The following is a 23,078-nucleotide window of genomic DNA, read 5'->3' as shown; positions in this document are numbered from 1 at the left end:
ATTCGAAACGAAAGTCATTGTGTGTGTGTGTGTGTGTGTGTGTACTACTCACAGCTGAGGCCGCTACTTGCAGCAGAGGGTCTGAACCCATGTTAAGTTACAGACAGAGACACCAGTATATCCAAGACCTCATCTGCCGCTCCACTACAAAATCAGTGCAAGCAGTGAACAGAAATCATCTTCAAAAACCAAACACACTCTGTCCAACTGATTCCAAGTTCAAATTGGGATGGTTGGCTTTGCTGAGATTCTTGGCTGGACAGCTGATGGCACTTGACTTTCAGGTGGTTAAAGGTGTCACCCTAGTGGTGATAAAGTGCCAGAGTGGCCGCAGCCTGCACATTGTTTCCTTTGTAATTCAGGACATACATATCCGCCCATATCACTTAAGACAAACTACTGTTCTGTGGCATCCCTGAGGGACGGCTAGAGTTTATTTAATCATGTAGGTGTTTGGTACTTCCCTAGCATGGTACACTATAGTCACTTCCGAATGCTTGAAAAGGTCATCTCCTTAATGCAAATCCCAGCTCCACCCATCATTATATCCCAGCTGCAAATGTTGACCAATCGTCAAATATTGGGCAGCATTTTGTTCAGCCCCATCTCTCTTCCCCCCCTCCCGGGCTGTTGATACAGTCCTTCCGGCTGTTGGCAATTTTATGGTCACCTTAATGTAACCCCTGCGTTGTGCTTATCACATGAGTACCCATTGTGCTGATTAGTTCATTGGTCCCCAAAAATCTAAGGGAGTCACGATTCAGAGCTTAGATGAACCTACTCTTCGGTACCCTGTCATGATCCCTGCTTCCAAAAGGTCAGGGTTTTCCCAACTCCCTTGGAAGCAGATCCATAACCCAGGTTCCGAGTGCCAACCAGTCCCAATTGGGACCTTTTGGACCCAGTCCTGGCGCCAGTGGCACCAGGCTCATAAATATGCCCAGTCCCAGCGCTGGAAGCGCCGGGCTCATAATGCTTGGGTGGACTTACCTGCAGCAGACCATGCTGCTTACTTGCCTGCCAGTTGAGCCTCTGATCCTCTTCTGTTTGGAACTACTTTTCCTGTTGGGTGGGGCAGGAGCCACTCCCTAGATTCAGAACACTGGAACTCTTCTGGAAAGCAGGAACTCTTTTCTTACCTAGGCGTGGCTGTGCAAGGAGACACCTAAGCACTACAGGAGGCTATTTAAACCACACCCGATGGATGAATCTTGCTTTGCGTTATTCTGCATCCTCTGCAGCAGAACGCTCATCGTCTCTTCTGCATCTGATCCTGGGCCTAAGGAAAAAGGCTTACCATCCTGAATCCAGTCTTCAGCAACACCTATAAAGACAAGAAAGAACAGGTTAGAATTACGGTCTTCAGTGACAGCTCTTCACTTACCTGGTCCATCGGCTGTCACCAACGCCTCGCGCTGCATTCCGGCATCTGAAAGACAAAGGCTTACCAACTCTTCGTGCGCTCCGGAGGTCTTCACACTGCATTCCGGCATCTGAAAGGCAAAAGCTTACCAACTCTTCGCACGCTCCGGAGGCCTTCGGCGCTGCATTCCGCATCTGAAAGACAAAACAAGGTGCGTTTAAAGACATTGGGGAACTTTAATACTCACGTGCCATTACTCCTTTCCACATCTAACCCAGTGGGTATTCCGGCACCCTGCAGCCGCTCCGAACTTGTACCTGCAAAATAAAAAGACAGTTAGAGCGCATCGTGAAGCAGGCACCAAGCGCTTACTTACGTGCTTCCAGGCGCTTCTATTCATCACACGGGCTCCATCTTCAACTCACTTCAGCCCGTCATCCGCCATCGCCGGAACCCTGCAAAACAAGAGACATCATTACTAAAGACTTTAAAGACATTAGAATTACTCGAAACTTACCGTTCGTGCAGTAAACGACGGACAGCAGTCCTCTGAAGTCAAGAGGCCTGCTCCCCTTATCCAGTGAAGAAACTGGTTACAGCACCCTGCCCCGAGGCAGATGGAGAGCACAGCGTTCACTTACCTAAGGTGAGAGCGTTAACCTTTGGGGTTCTACAGGAGAAGAGAAAGGGAAGAAGAGAGAGACATTCAATAACCCAGTTCCTTAATCCCATATTTTCTATCTGCAGACATCTTACCCTTCGTGTCAGACATACAGTGCACAGAGGTCCAGCCCAAAGAGCCAGCCGTGTGTTACACATCACCTTTGAAGATACAGTATACGCCCAGTCAAGACCGGCGCCTCTACGGGAATCAGGTGAGCGTTACAGAACGCAAAGACTACCACAAAACTCCTGTCCAGGCGCTATGGAAACCTCGGATACCGACCAGCTAGCCCAGTTACTTGGGGAACTAAGGGCAGAAGTGCATGCAGCCCGTCAGGAAACGAACGCTCTAAGAAGGGAACTGATTATTTCCAAGGAGCGAACAGATGATCTCGCTAGACAATTGCTACAGTCACAAGCCGGACAGACCCCGTTACCCGCATCTGGGGGAAATCTTCCTTCTACATCCTCTATGAATCCAGTGCAGATCAACCTACCTGGGAATGTACCTCTGGCTCCGCCCGAACGATTTTCTGGTGACCCAAAGAGGTTTGCAGTATTTATCAATCAGTGCCGGTTGCATTTCTTATGCCGGCCAGCAGCCTTTCCAACTGATCAAGCTAAAGTAGCTTTCGTGCTTTCGTACCTTAGTGGCAATGCGGCAGACTGGTCGATCCCTCTAGTAAATCAAGATGATCCGGTCCTCCATGATTTTCAAGCTTTTAAGCTCAGTATGGAAAAACTGTTCGCAAGACATTCACAGGGGCAGGCCTTGGACAATAAGCTTCTTTCGTTGCGACAAGGTAATCAAGACCTTTTGGCTTATATTGCGTCTTTCAACAGACTGATAGTGGAAACTCAATGGCCTGAGGACAAAAGGATTACGCTGTTTTATAGAGGTCTACGTGGAGAGCTCAAAGATGTGTTAGCCCAAGTAGTGAATCCCCCACAAGATTGTTCGGACTATATAGACTTAGTCGTTCAAATAGATCACAGACTGCAGAACAGGAAGGCCGATCGTTCCAAGTTTGATGCTCGAGTATTTTCCAAACCGCCAACTCCTTCCAAAGGAGTAGACTCTGGGGAACCCATGCAAATAGGGGGTCTGAAAGGTCCTCTAACACAAAAGGAGCGGGAAAGGAGAAAACAGTTGCAATTATGCCAATATTGCGGAAACTCGGGGCACTTTCTTCGAGACTGTCCGGTGAAACCTGCCAAGAAGGCAGTAGGAGCTGCAGTTACCAAAGAAACAACCTCGCCCGACAAGAATAGAGGTCCTCTTGCCGAGCGTGAAAACCAGTTCCGTGACCTCGCATTTCGTGATACCTATGGTCCTCATTAGCCCTGATAATCCGGATCGATTACATGCAATTGAAGCTTACGTCGACAGCGGTGCCATCAGCAATTATGTGGATCATGAAATGGTTTTGAGGATGAATCTAACTCTTTGTCACAAGGCTGTAAAGGACGTCATTACTACGGTGGATGGTACGGAGATAGCCTCCGGGCCAGTAACGCATACCACTCAAGAGGTGACGCTAGTAAGTCAAGATGGACACCATGAGAAGATCGTGTTCGATGAGATCAAGGCCCCTCAGTTTCAGATTATTCTAGGAATACCTTGGTTAGAGAACCCCAATCCTCTGATCGATTGGCGAGCAAGAACGGTCCAGTTTCCAGAATGTGTCTCTACTTGTCACCCTCCACCTGGTGTTGCACTGGCAGCAATTTCTTCAGAGACTCCCCAGTTACCTCCCGAATACCTAGAATACCAAGATGTTTTCCGGAAGGATCAGGCTAACTCTCTACCTCCTCATAGGTCTTATGACTGCCAGATAGACCTGATACCTGGATCTACTCCTCCTTGTAGTAGAATTTATTGCTTCACCGAGCCTGAGAACCTTCACCTTCGACAATACCTGGATCAATACCTGGCAAATGGGTTTATTCGTCCTTCCAAGTCCACTGCTTCTTCAGCTTTGTTCTTCGTTCCAAAAAAGGAAGGAGACCTTAGAACTTGTATAGATTATCGCTCCCTGAACCAGATCACCGTTAAGAAAATATATCCGTTACCTTTGATCCCTGAACTCCTGGACCAAGTCAGAAAAGCATGCATATATACAAAGCTGGATCTTAGAGGAGCTTACCACTTGGTACGAGTAAAAGAGGGCGATGAATGGAAGACGGCCTTCCGCACCAAGTATGGGCTATTTGAATATCAGGTCATGCCCTTCGGACTTTGCAATGCCCCGGCCGCCTTTCAATATTTTATGAACGATGTCCTCAGAGAGCTCATAGACGTGTGTGTTGTTGTTTACATTGACGACATCCTCGTTTATTCTTCATCGGAATCTGAACATCGGAAACACGTGAAAATGGTCCTCGAAAGATTGCGTCAACAGAAACTTTTCGCTAATTTGGAAAAATGTGTTTTCAACGTGACTGAAGTTGAATTCTTGGGATTCATATTATCACCTGGCGGAGTGCGTATGGATTCAAAGAAGGTCGATGCAGTTCTCAAATGGCCATCACCATCCTCCGTAAAGGGTGTGCAAAGCATGTTAGGCTTCGCTAACTTTTACCGCAGGTTTATCCCCGAATTCTCTCGAATAGTCCAGCCCATCACTGCCTTGTTAAAGAAAAACAAACGTTTTGAATGTCTACCGAGGCGGAACAAGCTTTCCAGGATTTGAAGACTAAATTTATCTCTGCACCAATCTTAAAACACCCTCGCCCCGAACTCCCCTACATCGTGGAAACTGATGCTTCAAGCCTTGCCATGGGGGCAGTTCTATCACAAAAGGACCCGGTAACCAATCAGTTGCATCCCGTGGCATTTTGGTCCCGCAAATTCTCGCCTCCTGAAATCAATTACACGATTACTGACAAGGAACTTCTGGCTATCAAGTCTGCCTTTAAGGCTTGGCGGCATTATCTGCTGGCGGCCCGACACACCGTTACTGTGATTACGGATCACCGAAACCTGCAATATTTGAAAACTGCAAAAGCCCAATCCTCTAGACAACTCCGTTGGGCATTATTCTTTGCCGAGTTTGACTTCATAATTACCTATCGACCTGGTACAAAGAACGGTAAAGCTGATGCCCTTTCTCGGATGGGAGTGGAAGAACACTTGATCAACCCTAAACCTGTACCAATCATTCCCAACAAAGAATTCTGGGTGTAATCGCCACAGAATCCATAGAGGAAGTTAAGGATAAAGCCAGGCAACTTGTAACTCCAGCAGACATACAGAATTGGCATCTGCAGGGAAAGGACTTTGCAGTAAAGGACAACTTATTGTATTTCCAAGAACGATTATACCTACCCAGCACAGATTTACAGAAAAAAGTAATCTCTTGTTATCACGATTCTTTAATGGAAGGACATCCCGGTATGGCCAAGACCTCAGAAAAGATCAAGCGCTACTTCTGGTGGCCGTCTTGGAAAAAAGATATCAGAGACTTTATAATGTCCTGTGGAGTATGCGCCCAAAACAAGAGTCAAAAGGAAAGACCAGCAGGCCTCTTACGCCCTATTGACATCCCACCTCGCCCTTGGCATACGCTTTCTATGGACTTCATCACCGATCTACCTCCATGCTCCGGATACAATACGATTCTAGTAATCGTGGACTTATTCTCCAAGATGACGCATTTCATTCCACTCAAAGGCTTGCCAACAGCAGCAACTCTGGCCCGAGAATTTCTCGAAAACATCGTCCGACTGCACGGTTTTCCTTCGGTTCTAATTTCGGATCGAGGTAGTCAATTTATTTCTCATTTTTGGCGAAGTTGCTGTCGGTCGGCTCAAATTGATGTGAGACTATCGACCAGTCACCACCCTCAGACCGACGGACAAACCGAGAGGACCAATCAAACTCTGGAACAGTATTTACGCTGCATGCTGCAACAAACTGAAAAAACATGGAAAGACATCCTTTGGATAGCCGAATATGCCTACAATAACTCTGTCCATTCGGGAACTGGGAAAACCCCGTTTTTTCTTTTGTACGGCAGTCACCCTCGAACCTCGGAGTTGGATCCCCTCCAAGATCTTGAAACACCAGCAGTAGACTACCTGCATTCTACAATCACCCAAGCCTTTAAGGAAGCTGTTTCTCACCTTCAAAGGGCTAAAGAACAATACAAGAAAGGAGCAGATCAACATCGGAAGGAAGCCCCTCAATATCAAGTAGGGGATCAAGTCTGGTTATCCACCAAATATCTACCTCTAAAAGGGCCACGCACATTCAACCCAAGATACCTTGGTCCCTATTCCATCACTACCATAGTAAAACCAGTAGCGGTCAAGTTGGACTTGCCCCCGCACATGAAGATACATCCGGTCTTCCACGTCTCTCTATTAAAACCCGTGCAACCTCAAACCCGACTAACTAAATCTCCAAAACCTATCCTAGTTGATGGAGAACTCGAGTTTGAAGTCAAAAGCATTCTGGACTCCAAGATCTCCAAATCTAAACTATTTTACCTAATTGACTGGAAAGGCTAGGGCCCCCAAGAGAGATCCTGGGAACCTGCTGAATATGTCCACGCTCCTCGCCTAATCAAAAGATTTCACCGAACATTTCCTGACAAGCCAAAACCCCCGGAGAAGCCCGGTTTGGGAGGGGCCTTGAGGGGGGGTACTGTCATGATCCCTGCTTCCAAAAGGTCAGGGTTTTCCCAACTCCCTTGGAAGCAGATCCATAACCCAGGTTCCGAGTGCCAACCAGTCCCAATTGGGACCTTTTGGACCCAGTCCTGGCGCCAGTGGCACCAGGCTCATAAATATGCCCAGTCCCAGCGCTGGAAGCGCCGGGCTCATAATGCTTGGGTGGACTTACCTGCAGCAGACCATGCTGCTTACTTGCCTGCCAGTTGAGCCTCTGATCCTCTTCTGTTTGGAACTACTTTTCCTGTTGGGTGGGGCAGGAGCCACTCCCTAGATTCAGAACACTGGAACTCTTCTGGAAAGCAGGAACTCTTTTCTTACCTAGGCGTGGCTGTGCAAGGAGACACCTAAGCACTACAGGAGGCTATTTAAACCACACCCGATGGATGAATCTTGCTTTGCGTTATTCTGCATCCTCTGCAGCAGAACGCTCATCGTGTCTTCTGCATCTGATCCTGGGCCTAAGGAAAAAGGCTTACCATCCTGAATCCAGTCTTCAGCAACACCTATAAAGACAAGAAAGAACAGGTTAGAATTACGGTCTTCAGTGACAGCTCTTCACTTACCTGGTCCATCGGCTGTCACCAACGCCTCGCGCTGCATTCCGGCCTCTGAAAGACAAAGGCTTACCTACTTTTCGTGCGCTCCGGAGGTCTTCACACTGCATTCCGGCATCTGAAAGGCAAAAGCTTACCAACTCTTCGCACGCTCCGGAGGCCTTCGGCGCTGCATTCCGCATCTGAAAGACAAAACAAGGTGCGTTTAAAGACATTGGGGAACTTTAATACTCACGTGCCATTACTCCTTTCCACATCTAACCCAGTGGGTATTCCGGCACCCTGCAGCCGCTCCGAACTTGTACCTGCAAAATAAAAAGACAGTTAGAGCGCATCGTGAAGCAGGCAACAAGCGCTTACTTACGTGCTTCCAGGCGCTTCTATTCATCAGACGGGCTCCATCTTCAACTCACTTCAGCCCGTCATCCGCCATCGCCGGAACCCTGCAAAACAAGAGACATCATTACTAAAGACTTTAAAGACATTAGAATTACTTGAAACTTACCGTTCGTGCAGTAAACGACGGACAGCAGTCCTCTGAAGTCAAGAGGCCTGCTCCCCTTATCCAGTGAAGAAACTGGTTACAGCACCCTGCCCCGAGGCAGATGGAGAGCACAGCGTTCACTTACCTAAGGTGAGAGCTTTAACCTTTGGGGTTCTACAGGAGAAGAGAAAGGGAAGAAGAGAGAGACATTCAATAACCCAGTTCCTTAATCCCATATTTTCTATCTGCAGACATCTTACCCTTCGAGTCAGACATACAGTGCACAGAGGTCCAGCCCAAAGAGCCAGCCGTGTGTTACACATCACCTTTGAAGATACAGTATACGCCCAGTCAAGACCGGCGCCTCTACGGGAATCAGGTGAGCGTTACATACCCGTCCAGTTCAAGCCCTAGCTCTAGCCATGCCAGTTGAATTTCTTCTGAGGCAATCCCTCCTCCTCCTTGCCAGACACAGGTTTCTGCAGTGGCCCTTTCTTTCATGGGATTTCCGAATTGTGCCGATGTTTGGGACACCAAATGCTCTTGTACAACCATCCCATTGGCCCACTTGGCTGTCATGCAACCACTCCCACGTACCATTCACATCGGTCCTGACCGTCTTGTGATGCCCTTCTTCCCCTGTGGCAGTCCCAATGGTACCAATTATCGTGAAACAGGCCCTTTCTGATGCACATACCTCTTTGATAGCATTTGTGTTGGTACCCCTGATTCTGATAAGCCCCCTCATCTGTGCAAGCAAACTGGGTAGCCCTTGCTAAGATCCACATCCTCCGCTTTTGTGGCAGGTAAGACGTAGAATTATGAACAAGATGTTGTTCGCAATACTTTTTCAGTTTCCGCTGTGGATTTGATAAAATGCTTGATGTACCTTTTGCAGTGCATGAGTTATTTTTCCAATTCAATTACTGTGTGAAGAGCTGCAGGTCTGATGAAAGTGCCAATCTTTCTTTTCTAGTGCATCTCCTCACTTCAGTGGCACCCCCAGACATTTTTTTTATAGGGGTGGCCTGATGAGGCCATGGGAAATCTTGAGGTGGCACACCAAAACAAACCCATAACTGAATTTCAGGAAATCTATTATGCAGATGTAGTATGTAGTCCAGTTTAAAACTATGTATATATGAGAGTTAAAGAATTGCATATTGAAATATATCCATTTATTATTTAACAGTTAACTAATTAATGTATCTGATGCACATAGACTAATACTGGTACGGTTAACATTTTGAGTTCCACAATCCTGTTTTTGCTATGTACGGAATACGTGATGTGTAAATGCATGTTCGGCAATTTATTGTTCTTCAAACAGAATAGTTGTTCGACTTGGACTTGAAAAGACAAATATACAGCTTTAATTCAAAGGAGCACATTGATTGTAACAAACATTTACTGAGAACACGCCAACTCAAGTCAAACAATAAGCAGTTCTCAGTAGAAGCCAAAATATACTCCAGTAAACCCATAGCAGTGGTCGAAGTGGGAAGGAGCTGTGGGGAGCAGTGCTCCTGTAGTTTTAAGTTTTTCTGTTCCTATACTTTTAGTTTAAAAAGAAAACATTCTGGAATGGTTTCTTTTTAAAATAAAAGTGTAGGAAGAAGTTGAATCTTGCACTTCAGTGGAACATTCCCTTAAACAGTAGGTGCGTTTGTTTGGAGTTTTGGATTGCGCGTGGGAGGGGGCGTGGTGATGGGGTTTGCGGGCAGCGGCAGCAGGCAAGCAGGGTACATAGTTCCACTACTTGTTTAGGTACACTTCAACCACTGACCGCTAGCATCTGTACTCTATTACGCATCTAAGATAGTTGCAAAAAAGGCCCAAACAAATGCGGGCCACTTTTATTTTTTTTTAGGTTCCTTGGCCTTTTTTTTGGTCACAGTTTCACCAAGCGTCAAATACTAAGAATTGCAAATCTGTTAGAAAAGAGTGACAGGTTTGATGCTTTCTACCCCATCAGATCTCTCAAGTAAGGGTCCTTAATATTTTTAAAAATAACTGCTACAGCCGAGCTGCAAAAATTATGGAAAATGCCATAGTCGTTACACGGGAGACACTTTTCAAATGCACATTCAAGAGGCACCTCGCCTGACAACCATAAATTGAAAGATTCACATTCTTCAGGCATTTAGTAGTGTACAAAAGCATTAAAATTACTTAGACATATTGCAATGCATACAATAATAAAAAGACTGCTCTAAGCTACTTCTTCAAAGCAGTTAATGTTATTTCATTAATGTCCAGACCCTTTGGCTGTTGAAGGCAAACCATAATAGCAGATTGCTTTTCTGTAAATCCTGTGCTTGCCTCATTATATCCAACATGCATTTTTCAGGAAATATAAACACCTTTAGTGAATTCCTTTTAACGCTACTGATTAGATTCCTAAGTCGTTGGTTGTGTTCATATGCTAGAAGAAAGTATCACTCCTGGGTCATCCTTACAGGCTATTGACATTCAGGGATGTCATTTCACCAAAACACCAGGGGTAGCGGAAGTGACATCACACGACCCTTGACTGCTGATGACATCACAGGAAGTGATGTAATTTGAACCCACCCCGAGGTGATATCACAGGAAGCAATGGAACACAACCTTTCACCCCTTGACAAAACAGGAAGTGGCATCACATAGCATTGTTCCTAAGCACGCTACAAAACATATGGTTACGATATACTATAATACGATATGCATTTAATACAAGAATGGATTGCCATATGTATCATTAATATCCGTGTGTATAGGCCCATAGTACTAAATTACTGTGATTGCAAGCAGACATCCATGGCCAAATGATAGTGATGTGCTATTATATAGCACTTACGCTTAAGCCCTTTATATAGAACAAATATACATACAATATCACCCAACCTGTGCTGGTTCTCATTTATCGACCTCAGAAGGATGAAAGGCTGAGTTGAGGTGTTTAAGAACAGACTAAATCAGTAACTTCCCCCTGAAGTGTGCCTGAAATAAACCTTTAATGAGTCTAGTGGTTATTGTATAGTATTCTAGGCAGAAAAATTAGTTGGTATTGCTATTCTTTCTTATTAAGGGTCACTGTTGAAAGTGTTAGACTTTTGCAACCCCACTTCTTTAAAAAAAAAACATTCAGAGTCCTGCGCATGAACGCCAGCCACTCCAGAAGCAAAGAGCCACATGGCGCTGGCCACAGCCCAGCACCTTGCATTTCAAAAAGGGAGACCAAAGGAGTAGCAAGGGAGACCCCTAAATAACGTCCCTGTTGACATTCTTTCCAGCCAGGGGCCAGCCATATGTGAGTGATAAGTCAGGGTGGGTGCCACACACAGACACTGCTTACCATAGCTCCCTCTGAAGTGCTTGCCTGCTGGTGCAATCTCAGCCATGGTCGCCTTTTCAGTGGCAGTGCCACTGCCTGCCAATCCAAAAATATTGGCAATGTGTGTCTGTCCAAGGGTTTGTGCTGCACAGTGCGTACACGGCACAACAGAGCCTTTATGATTGCAGCCGAGCAAGGAACTGGATGGAATTGAAACCCGGAAATAAACACAGCCTGCCCTGGAAGAGTGAGCCAAAGCAAAAATGCGCGTGTCCAGGCGGCTCAGGCTGTGTTTATTTATGGGTCCATCCTGACTCCAGTCCATCGTGGGTGACGGGCCGCGGGCCTCTGGCCTCAGCAAAAAATAAAAAATAAAAATGTATTTTTTCGCACTGAACTGGGCATAGAGTATTTCTTTTTCTTTTTTTTCCGCATGGTGACCAATGGGGGTCCAGCATTTTTATAAGGGTGGCCGTGCTCAGTTCCCAGAGAGTTTCTGAATGAGTGCCCCTTACATGTGCAAATAAGGGGTGTGACTGCCATTGCAAAGTGCATCCTGAATTCACAAATGGGTATACTCTTTAAAATGGGCTGACACAAGGGTCACCCCCCTGCGCAAACAAGGCAAAATAACACAGCATGGGTTGCTTTCAACGTTGGAAAACTCGGTATTAGGTCAGCTTAAATGGGTGGAAAATGCAACTCTTCCTTTAGTGGCATTTATATTTTCACTCATTGAAAAGCTCATTGAAAAGCTCGTTGAAAAGCATGTCCTGTAATGGATGAAGAGCAATGTTCGCTTCCCTCGTTTTTAACAGACATTTGTTATGCAATTACATTTTTCTGACACAGCAAGTTTCTCGATCAACGCTGCTAAGAGGTTGATGAAAATGCAAAATCACTCCGTCAAAAATTACATATATATATATATATATATATATATATATATATATATATATATATATATATATATATATATATATATATTGACATATATTGCCAATCACGTATGGTGTGAGGCCAAATATTCCTTGCAAACGTAACATACCATTCACTAGTGCATTAAACACTTTGCAGTTTCATTTGTCAATGATCTGGGCGCAGAACCCGCTCTATATGCTGTCAAGTGACTTCTCTTGCAAGGGCACACATATCTGTCTCTCTAGCCCATGCTCTAATATTGAGTCTATTTTGCTCTCAGAACTGAACTCCAATGCCCACCAGCAAAAGGCTCCTGACCGGGGACTGGCAACTCATCCTGCAGTAACTACAGAAATGGGCCTAACAGCTTTAGTTGGCTAGTGTCACATTAGAGTATACCAGTAAATCTCCACTCTGAAAAGAGAAAAAACAAAACACTCCCAGAAAGAAACCCTTCAGCTTGTCGGCGGCCTTACTTAATCCTGTTCCTCTTGTACCAGCCCAATATACATTTTTCAATATTATTATTCTTTTCCTCTCAGCTCATGATGGCTCCCTCTCATGGCCCTCTCACCAATTGACATTTTCTGTAATGTGTACATTTCTCCCTCAACCCCTGTCCTGTCTTTTGACCAACTACCTCAGATTACAAAAACTTACAGCCACAATGCATGGAAAGGCCTGGATACTGTTCACGCCCTCCCTCTGCTAAACCAACACTGTACATTTCATACCACCCCAAGGCAACGTTCTTTCTGCACAGAAATGCTAATTCCTCTTCACAATTCACACTCTGTAGAACAATAGTAAATGAACACAGGCAGTTGCAATATGTACATGACTGATCATTCTTTGCTTTTGTAATTTATGTATTAATAATTCCTATTAGTTTATCACTAAACCTGCTGCTTGCATTTAAAAAAAACGTTTATCAAAACACATTTCTGTTATGTGTTTATTCACCCGTGGTTGAGAACCCGTTAGTATTTCAACCAACATACATAAACGTATTCATTTTCAGGTCAATGTCCACGCAGTGTATAGGAGTCTCCAACAGTTGCTATGTTTTTTTTGTTTGTTTTTTTTGGGGGGGGGATCCTTTTGAAGGGCGCTAATAAGATATAACCTTGCTAGGGAGACTTTAATTGGTAAACCAACTTTCTTTGTCCCTCCCGCACCCTTGTGATGATTTAACGTACCAAAGCAGTCTTTTGGGGGCATACTGGCTGATGCGTAAATCTCCTTGTGACATACGGGCATGTGTGTAAGAAACCAGGCCGATTCATGGAATAAATGTGCGCCGAAAATTCCGGCGCAGAGGGGCCAATACGTGCGCTGCGCCGAAAATTAGCGAAAAGCGCAGGGAAACCAGCGCACGTCGATTCATGGAAGTCCGTGCGCAAGAAAAGCAGAGGACGTGCGCTGAAAAAGCGCGCGGCGCAGGCCGGCGCACAGGTCAACCAACGTCGTGCGCCACGGCCACTGCGCTATCACTCCGAGCGCAGCGCACAGCTCTAAAGTAGGCGGAACACAGGGCGGGACACTCGGAATGGGGAATAAAATGGGGCACAACACTCGGAATGGGGAAGAATGTGGGCGGCACGGGGAAAGTATAGGAGGCAAGTGCGCGGAACGCCCACACGCTCGCATACAACACGTATTCATGGAATAGAATAGGGCAAAAAAGCGCACGCTCAAAGCAGCGCACAGGCACAAACAGGCACAAACACGACCGCCACAAGAAAGCAGGCGGTAGCGTCTCTGCGCCTGCAAGAAATGTGCGCTAAAAGGTGCGCCAACAAATAGCACCTATATACAGACATGATCAATGTCCAATACTGTGGCCCTCCAGGACAAATGACGTACAAAGGGGTACCCACAAACACAGACACGCGCTGAGAGAAAAAATAAACGTGTGCGTGCATACCGGGGTGCGCGGGAAGTTGCACACGCGATATGGCCGGGTACGTGGATTACAGGGGTGCGCGGGAAGTTCCACACGCGATTAGTCAGGGTACGTGGATTGCAGGGGTGCGCGGGAAGTTCCACACGCGATATGGCCGGGTACGTGGATTTCAGGGGTGCGCGGGAAGTTCCACACGCGATATGGCCGGGTACGTGGATTTCAGGGGTGCGCGGGAAGTTCCACACGCGATATGGCCGGGTACGTGGATTGCAGGGGTGCGCGGGAAGTTCCACACGCGATATGGCCGGGTACGTGGATTGCAGGGGTGCGCGGGAAGTTCCACACGCGATATGGCAGGGTACGTGGATTTCAGGGGTGCGCGGGAAGTTCCACACGCGATATGGCCGTGTACGTGGATTTCAGGGGTGCGCGGGAAGTTCCACACGCGATATGGCCGGGTACGTGGATTGCAGGGGTGCGCGGGAAGTTCCACACGCGATTAGTCAGGGTACGTGGATTTTAGGGGTGCGCGGGAAGTACCACACGCGATATGGCAGGGTACGTGGATTTCAGGGGTGCGCGGGAAATCCCACACGCGATATGGCCGGGTACGTTGATTTCAGGGGTGCGCGGGAAGTCCCACACGCGATATGGCCGGGTACGTGGATTTCAGGGGTGCGCGGGAAGTTCCACACGCGATATGGCCGTGTACGTGGATTTCAGGGGTGCGCGGGAAGTTCCACACGCGATATGGCCGGGTACGTGGATTTCAGGGGTGCGCGGGAAGTTCCACACGCGATATGGCCGTGTACGTGGATTTCAGGGGTGCGCGGGAAGTTCCACACGCGATATGGCCGGGTACGTGGATTGCAGGGGTGCGCGGGAAGTTCCACACGCGATTAGTCAGGGTACGTGGATTTCAGGGGTGCGCGGGAAGTACCACACGCGATATGGCAGGGTACGTGGATTTCAGGGGTGCGCGGGAAGTCCCACACGCGACATGGCCGGGTACGTGGATTTCAGGGGTGCGCGGGAAGTTCCACACGCGATATGGCTGTGTGCTCCCAGGCATTACCTGTACACCCTCCACGGCCCCTGCAGGCAGCACACACCACAGGGAACTACCCTGCACACCTGCTCATGTCTCCCACCACCCCCACCCCCCATCCACCAGGGACACCCTCCACCAGGCCCCCACCCATGTCTCCCACCACCCCCACCCCCATCCACCAGGGACACCCTCCACCAGGCCCCCACCCATGTCTCCCACCACCCCCAGCACTGTGGGGAACCTGCCAGCAGGCCCCCACCCATGTCCAACCCATGTCTCCCACCACCCCCACCCCCCATCCACCAGGGACACCCTCCACCAGGCCCCCACCCATGTCTCCCACCACCCCCAGCACTGTGGGGAACCTGCCAGCAGGCCCCCACCCATGTCCAACCCATGTCTCCCACCACCCCCACCCCCAGCACTGTGGGGAACCTGCCAGCAGGCCCCCACCCATGTCCAACCCATGTCTCCCACCACCCCCACCCCCCATCCACCAGGGACACCCTCCACCAGGCCCCCACCCATGTCTCCCACCACCCCCACCCACCATCCACCAGGGACACCCTCCACCAGGCCCCCACCCATGTCTCCCACCACCCCCAGCACTGTGGGGAACCTGCCAGCAGGCCCCCACCCATGTCCAACCCATGTCTCCCACCACCCCCACCCCCAGCACTGTGGGGAACCTGCCAGCAGGCCCCCACCCATGTCCAACCCATGTCTCCCACCACCCCCACCCCCAGCACTGTGGGGAACCTGCCAGCAGGCCCCCACCCATGTCCAACCCATGTCTCCCACCACCCCCACCCCCCATCCACCAGGGACACCCTCCACCAGGCCCCCACCCATGTCTCCCACCACCCCCAGCACTGTGGGGAACCTGCCAGCAGGCCCCCACCCATGTCCAACCCATGTCTCCCACCACCCCCACCCCCCATCCACCAGGGACACCCTCCACCAGGCCCCCACCCATGTCTCCCACCACCCCCAGCACTGTGGGGAACCTGCCAGCAGGCCCCCACCCATGTCCCCCTGGCCCCAGGTCCTGACGATACACAATCATGGCAGTAATGGCCAGCATACCCAGCACAAACACCCAGGCAAGGATTGCATGCACCCACATAGTGAATGCAATCACATGACACAACCCCAAAGGCAAGTATGCAAAAGAACACATGTCTGTCACACACACATACACAATGGGTACAAGTGAATGTCAAAACCCATATCATGACATGTAAGAAACCAAAGAGAAAATAACACAAGTGTAAGATAATATAAAAATGTATTAAAAACACAAATCAAGTAAACCAATAAAACATACAACTATGTGGCAAAGTAAATAAAAGGTCCATGTCCGAGAACAAAAATGATAAACCAAAAAACAAAGGATTAAAAAATCAATATAATTTGTCCAAAGCAAAACCATGTAGTAGGAAATCAAAGAAAAACCATTACGTCATGGTGTAAACAATAAAAAAATTAAAAAATGTATCTCCCAAAATATAACAATATATACAGGAATGTTCCAGGGTCCATGAGCCCAACAGCACAAATGAAACCTAATACTAACTAATAAAATAAATATGTACAAAAAAGTGGCCATTGTCCGAGCGGTCCAAAATAATAAAAATAAATAAAGGAAACCTAGCACTAACTAACTAAAAAACTATATACAAAGGCAGCGGGCTAGTCCTGCGGCTCACTTGGTGATGCTGGCCAGGGCATCCTCGAACTCCATGTCAATGTCCTGGAGGCGGGACTCTGTCCTGGCCCCGAGGTCTCGCAGGGACAACCCCATGTGCTCACCAAAATCCCTGCGAGCCTCCTCGAGGCACTCAGCCCGCCTCAATGCCCGATGCATGGAGATCTCCGCCCTGGCCATGGCGAGCCGCTCCTCTTCCGCCCGCTGCCGCTCCGCACCTATCCGCTGGCCAAACTCCTCCCACACGGAACACACCGCCATGCCAGGGTTGCCCTGCCCTCCGGCCGATGCCTGCCCCTCTGATCTTGATGGCCCTGAGCCATGATGCCTCCCACGTCGAGCCCGCTGCTGCCTCCGACGCCACTGCCTCTGCCAGCACGACGGCATCCAGGCTGATGGTAACCACCGACGCCGTCGTGCACGTGCCCTGCCCGATGATGCCGGCACATCTTCCATCTGCTGGGGTCCACTTGCTGTGTCGTCCACCCCTGCTGGACCTCCGACTCCCAACTGTGGCAGGGATGGGATCCCCACCGAGCTGGCTGCATTGGTCGGGGCAGGTCCACAGGGGGCCATGGTGGCATCTGGGCCGGAAGACGGCAAGGAGAACGACCGTTGGATAGCCTGCACAGAGGAGGAGAGGGCCGTCAGATTGGCCAACACATGCAGGAACCCCCCGAACATGGCCGATCCCAATTGGGCCACGTCGGCACGGTGCACTTCGTGATGACGTGCGTGCTCCTCCCGGGAAGCACGCACGTCATCACGAATCACAGCCGTGCGCATCGCGACCCCAATCAGGACCTGCTCCACGCGGCCAGGGGTTCCCACGGCCGCAGGTGGAGGGGAGTCAGTTGACATGGACATCCCCACTACCTGCGGACGGGCCTGGGACGGGGCATCCCTGCTGGTGCATGGTGGTGCACTCACAGGGTCAGGGACAGCGACATGCACAGGCACCTCCACGGTGACCTGTGCTGCCTCCTGCCCCTGGCCCTGGACTGCACCACTTGCACCAGCAGGGATGCTCCCACCAGGCCCCATGTGTGCACCAGTGTCGGCCTCCTCCTCCTCTGTGCAAACCACCAACCTGGATGGCTCCTCACCGTCTCCCGCCGTAGCAGGCCCCTGTGGGGGCTCACCCACCCCTTCCGCTGTAGCCGTGGGGGCATCCCCGCTGCCTTGCTCCACAGCGCCGTCTCCACCCTCTTCTTCACTAGCCGCTGCGTAGAGGGAGACAAAGGACACAAGCATCAGGCTACTGTAAAATGGTCCCCTAGACAGGAAGCAATAGCAGATGAGCACCCCTGTCAAAGTACACTTCCATCATGTCCCTCCACAACACATGGGTCAGTCCAGGCAAAACACACACAGTAACAGGCATGGTGCATGCCATGCACATTTCCATGCATGTCCAATTGACTCTTGAAACATTCAATGATATGTGACTCACATGCATCATGGCTCATGCATATCACATGCACACACTTCACCTCAGTCACATCCATCTGGCCCCAAACACAACGAACACAGGCGAAACAAGGGTTAGTTGGGTGCGTCACAGAATCTGTGCATTGTCACACACATGTGTCATGCATCCATGGCATGCACAAGTCACAGACACGCAGGTCAGGCACACAGACATGGCTACCATATATGTACCTGGCATCAGCACCCATCCTTCACCCCCATCCATGTCCAGGTACAGAGACTGGCATGCTCTCATGTCCTAAATCTGCATAGGGCTCCCCATGCCACATTTCAACACATGCAACAACCATGTGGGTCACACATCACTGGTCGCACATGCATTACCATGATGTCCCTGCACACATACATGCATACATGGCCCATGGCACACATACAGGCAAGTATCATAGAACCAGCACACCGCAACATGCCCTGTCTCACACAGTAATGCTTGCACACTTACCGCTCAACTCCAGACGGGCCTCCCTCTCAAGGACCTGGCCGTGGAGCGCTGGGCGTACGCGTTCCAGGACCCTCTTCTGGATGGAACTCATGCGGCCCCGGCCCCCCTCCACGAGGCGCCGGGCCTTCACAAGGGTCCTGGACCTCAAGTCCTCCCAGCGCTTCTTGATCTTCTGGACGTTGCGGGTTGCCACCCCCTCCGCGTTGATGGCAACCACACAGTCGGCCCAGATCCTCTCCCGTCCTTCCTTGCTGGCGCGGGACGATCCAAAGAGGGCATCATACTGCCCCAGGACATGCTCCACCAGGACACCAACTTCGGTGACAGTGAAGCTGGTGCCCCTCTGCCCCTCTGGCCTGGGGTTGCCACTGGTGCCAGATGTCGAAGTGCCCGACATGGCAACCCCAGAGGCAGGTGTGGGTGGGCAACTGGGTCCTGGGGCTGGGCTGTGGAGCGATGTAATCCCAGTTGGGAGTCTTCAGTTCCAGCAGGGGTGGACACAGCAACTGGACCCCTGCAGATGGCTGATGTGCAGGCACCAAATGGCAGGGCACGGTGGCAGCAGGCAGGCAGGCAGGCAGGCAGCAGCAGATAGCACGTGGGAGGCTGCTCAGGGCACTGGGGGGGCAGTAACTCGGCCTTCTGGGCAGGAGCGTGGTGTTCCGTGTGTTTTCGGGTGGCCAGCTTGATACGGAGTGATTTGGCACGTGAAATTCCTGCACGTCAGCGTGAAATCCGAGGAAAGGGCCTTAGCGCGTAAGTGCATCAGCACGCATACGCGATTCTATTGGACCAGAGTCCCTCACCGCGTAAGCGCGTCTGACGTGATCCGCACGGGCGTTCCCCACTCAGCACGTGATGACGGAGCACACGTGGAAATACTGCACGTCAGAGTGTCATCGCGTGTAATTGGCCAAAAGTGCGCGTACACGCGATTGGCCAATGTACGTGTATTACATCGCGTGTAATTGGCCAAAAGTGCGCGTACACGCGATTGGCCAATGTACGTGTATTACATCGCGTGTAATTGGCCAAAAGTGCGCGTACACGCCATTGGCCTATGTACGTGTATTACAGTGGTGCGCGGGCACTTACACACGCAAGTACGTCAGCGCACCTGTATGCCTGCTGCGTGGGAATTTCCACACGCTATTGGAGTGGGAACTAGATTCCAGGGGTGCGAGGGTCACACGCTCGCCTAGAACACGCGCAAGGCATTAATTTGCGCACTTATCAATAAACAAGCCAGATGCCAGGATGAACATACCGTTCCTAGCAGCAGTGGCAGTGGGCTACCAAAGGAGGAGGAGGAGGAGAGTCAGGGCCAGAATATTCACACCCAGAACCAGCCTATTCGGGATGCCTGATGACCAGGTGTATGGGAGGTACAGGTTTCCAGCACACATCATACTGGACCTGGTCAGTGAGTGGGAGGATGACCTCACATCACCCACCCTGTGCTCCCAAGCACTCAGCCCCCTGCAGAAGGTCCTGAATGTACTGCACTTCTTGGCCACTGGATCCTTTCAGCGGACAAGTGCCATAGTGGGTGGTGTGTCACAGGCCACGCAGTCACGCTGCCTACACCAGGTCTTGAACATCATCACTGCACGGCCATCAGTCCGCAGGCACATATATCTCCCCAGGACTCATGCAGAAAGGCGGACGTGCATCCAGGAATTCTATGGTGTGGCTCAATTCCCCAAAGTGCTTGGTGCAATTGACTGCACACATGTGGCTCTACGTCCACCCAGGGCAACAGAGCACATCTATAGAAACCGCAAGCACTGGCATTCCATCAACGTGCAAGTTGTATGCAATGCCAAGGGAATAATCACATCAGTATATGCCAACTATCCCGGGTCCACCCACGACAGCTTCATCTACAGAATGTCTACACTATGCCGGGACCTGGAGGCTGGCCAGCATGGAGATACATGGCTGCTTGGTGAGCATGAATGCCACTGCACATGCATGCATGTCAGATACTGGGTCATGACACAACACCACTAATGATACCCATCACCACCTCCGCAGGGGACAGTGCCTACCCTATCAGCCCCCACATGATGACCCCAATCCGGAACCCCACCACGCCACCCGAGGTAAGGTACAACACAGCCCACATTGCAACACGGGGCATAGTGGAGCGCACATTCGGAGTGCTGAAGTCACGCTTTCGCTCCCTTGACCGTTCTGGCGGGCAGCTGTTATATGTTCCCCGAATAGTGTGCAGGATCATAGTGGCAGCATGTGTCCTGCACAACGTTGCAACACGCCGGGGCCTGCCCGTGGACATGGTGGTGCCCCCACATCCACAACCACATGCACGCCCGCTGCGCATGGGAGGGGAAAGGGCACGGGGGATGGCAGCCCGTACGCAACTGGTGGCCAACTTCTTCACCTAGGAATCACAGTGCTGGCTAGTGTACACTGCTCTGGCACATACCATCTGACAATCAATGATGACACTACCTGACAATGTCACAAAATTACTTGACAATAAACTGTCAGATACACATCAGCCTGAGATTGTTAACATGGAAGTGTCACTATGTGTGCACCCCTACCTACACATACACCAGCAATGCATCACAACGAGAAGACACAACTCCATCAATCAAATATGCATTGCCACAGGCGATTCACTACATGACAACATTGCCATGTCATCCATTCCCTTCACAGTCCCGCCACTGAGGACACCATGTCATGGTATGTGAGAGCAAACAAACTGGCCATCACAACATGACACCGGTGTCACAAATAGCAGTGCCCCAAATGGAACATAGCCGCACTTGAACAGCTAACCGCGCTGGAGCCACTTCTACACACCTGTGTAAGAGTAATTTCAATCAAATTACACACCAACCCACCCTGAAGCCCACCCAAACAAGACACAATGCATGTAATCAATGGTAGTCTCATTACCTGATTCTGCTGGTATGTCCTCACCGTCCAGATGTACAGTGATGGCGCCACGCAAAAGTGTCAGTGCACATCTACCGACATGTAGTCTGACTCCAGAGAGTATGCCCGTGTGAAGAACTGTGTGAAATACCTGCAAAACATGAGCAACATATGTAAGTAGAGGCACATATCAAACCATCATGCATAGTTAGGTGCAACAACAATGTACACTATGAATGTCTACACAGTATTGACTATGGACTGGCCAACAGCTCATGGGAGTCCATGTCACCGTGTAATTTGCTGTCACTTGGGCACACCCTTTGCAAGCCCATGGAAACGGAAGCAGGAGGGGTGTGGATGTCTGCTACCCAAGCATCTAAACCAAACTCAGGACAAGCCTGCATGTGCCCAGCCAAAATACAGTGTATGCCCAGGTACCCACACAAGGCAACACTCTTGGAAAAGAAAAAAGAAAATTGAGAAAAAATGGCCATGAAAGGGCCGGCGGGGGGGGGGGCCACCTATGAGGTCCGAGGACAGGATGCACGCCACAATCCACCTGTGTGGATCATGGGAAACTAAAACACCCCATAGGCTCGTGGCCCACACGGCTACTCTGTTGTGGGAGATGAGTCGCTATCGCTCTGGCCAGACCCTGCAGCTGACTCAGGAGGTGGGGGAGCTGCCTCAGAAGATGGTGTGACAATGGGAGGCAGCCCACGCAAAGCACTAGTTTGCTCCTCCATGGCTGCAAGCAGGCGGGTCTGGTAGTTCTGGTTCTGGGTTATAATCATGCGGAGGTCCCCATGCAGTAACTCCTGGGATGACCTGACCTCCGCACGAGTTGCCTGCATCTCGGCCGAGAGCGTCCGTGTCAGACGCTCCAGCTGCTCCTCTGTCCTTCTACGGGATGAAGCCTCAAGCTCTAACAGGGTCGACCTGAGGTGATGGAATTCTTCCCTCAGGCCTTCCCTGTGGCGCTGGGACTCCATGGAAAGTGATTCCCGCAGAGTCGCCAGTGCCGCCCGCCTGTCCTTGTTGGACGCCAACATATCCTCCCTGTGTGCCTGGCAGATGGACTCTGTAGCCTGCTCCAGTCGCTCCATCAGCCTTTCTGGGGGGACAATGGAAGTGGCCACCCTATCCATGGCCTGTGCAATCATCTCGGATGATGCTGCCTGTTGGTTGGCCATACCGTAGATGGATTGCTCCCAAGCGGTATTGCCAGGTGGCATACGGCCACCACGTTGACGGGCACCACACCTGCCTGGGGCAAGGCGGACTGCGCCTTGCTGTGCCGGCAAGGCCTCAGGCTGCAGGACTGCATTCCCTCTCTGATCTGCAGCCCCAGGAACAGGATCAGAGATTGTGTGGTGTGGCCCTGCATCCGTAACCACCGGAGGCTGAGCTGCCGACACTGACATCCCCATTGAGGGCAATGGCCCGGCTGCAGGTGGGTCGGACAGAGGAGATTCTCTCCCAAGAACACTCACCTGCGACTGCACATAGGTGTCATCCTCCGAGTCTACACCTGAATACTGCTCGGGGGAGGAACCCCCAGAGACACCCCTCGACAGCACGACCTGCAG

General features: G+C 50.3%; 1 protein-coding gene across 1 annotated transcript in view; it reads left to right on the top strand.

Moving 5' to 3' along the window:
• Positions 1 to 23,078, top strand: part of NCAN (neurocan) — a 1,349,040-nt gene that overhangs the window by 1,291,361 nt on the left and 34,601 nt on the right. The gene's annotated exons all lie outside the window — the stretch shown is intronic.

The sequence above is a fragment of the Ambystoma mexicanum genome, chromosome 1p (assembly GCF_040938575.1).
Source record: "Ambystoma mexicanum isolate Mex_15411 chromosome 1p, UKY_AmexF1_1, whole genome shotgun sequence".
Lineage (NCBI taxonomy): Eukaryota > Metazoa > Chordata > Amphibia > Caudata > Ambystomatidae > Ambystoma > Ambystoma mexicanum.
This window is presented reverse-complemented; position numbering and strand designations above follow the sequence as displayed.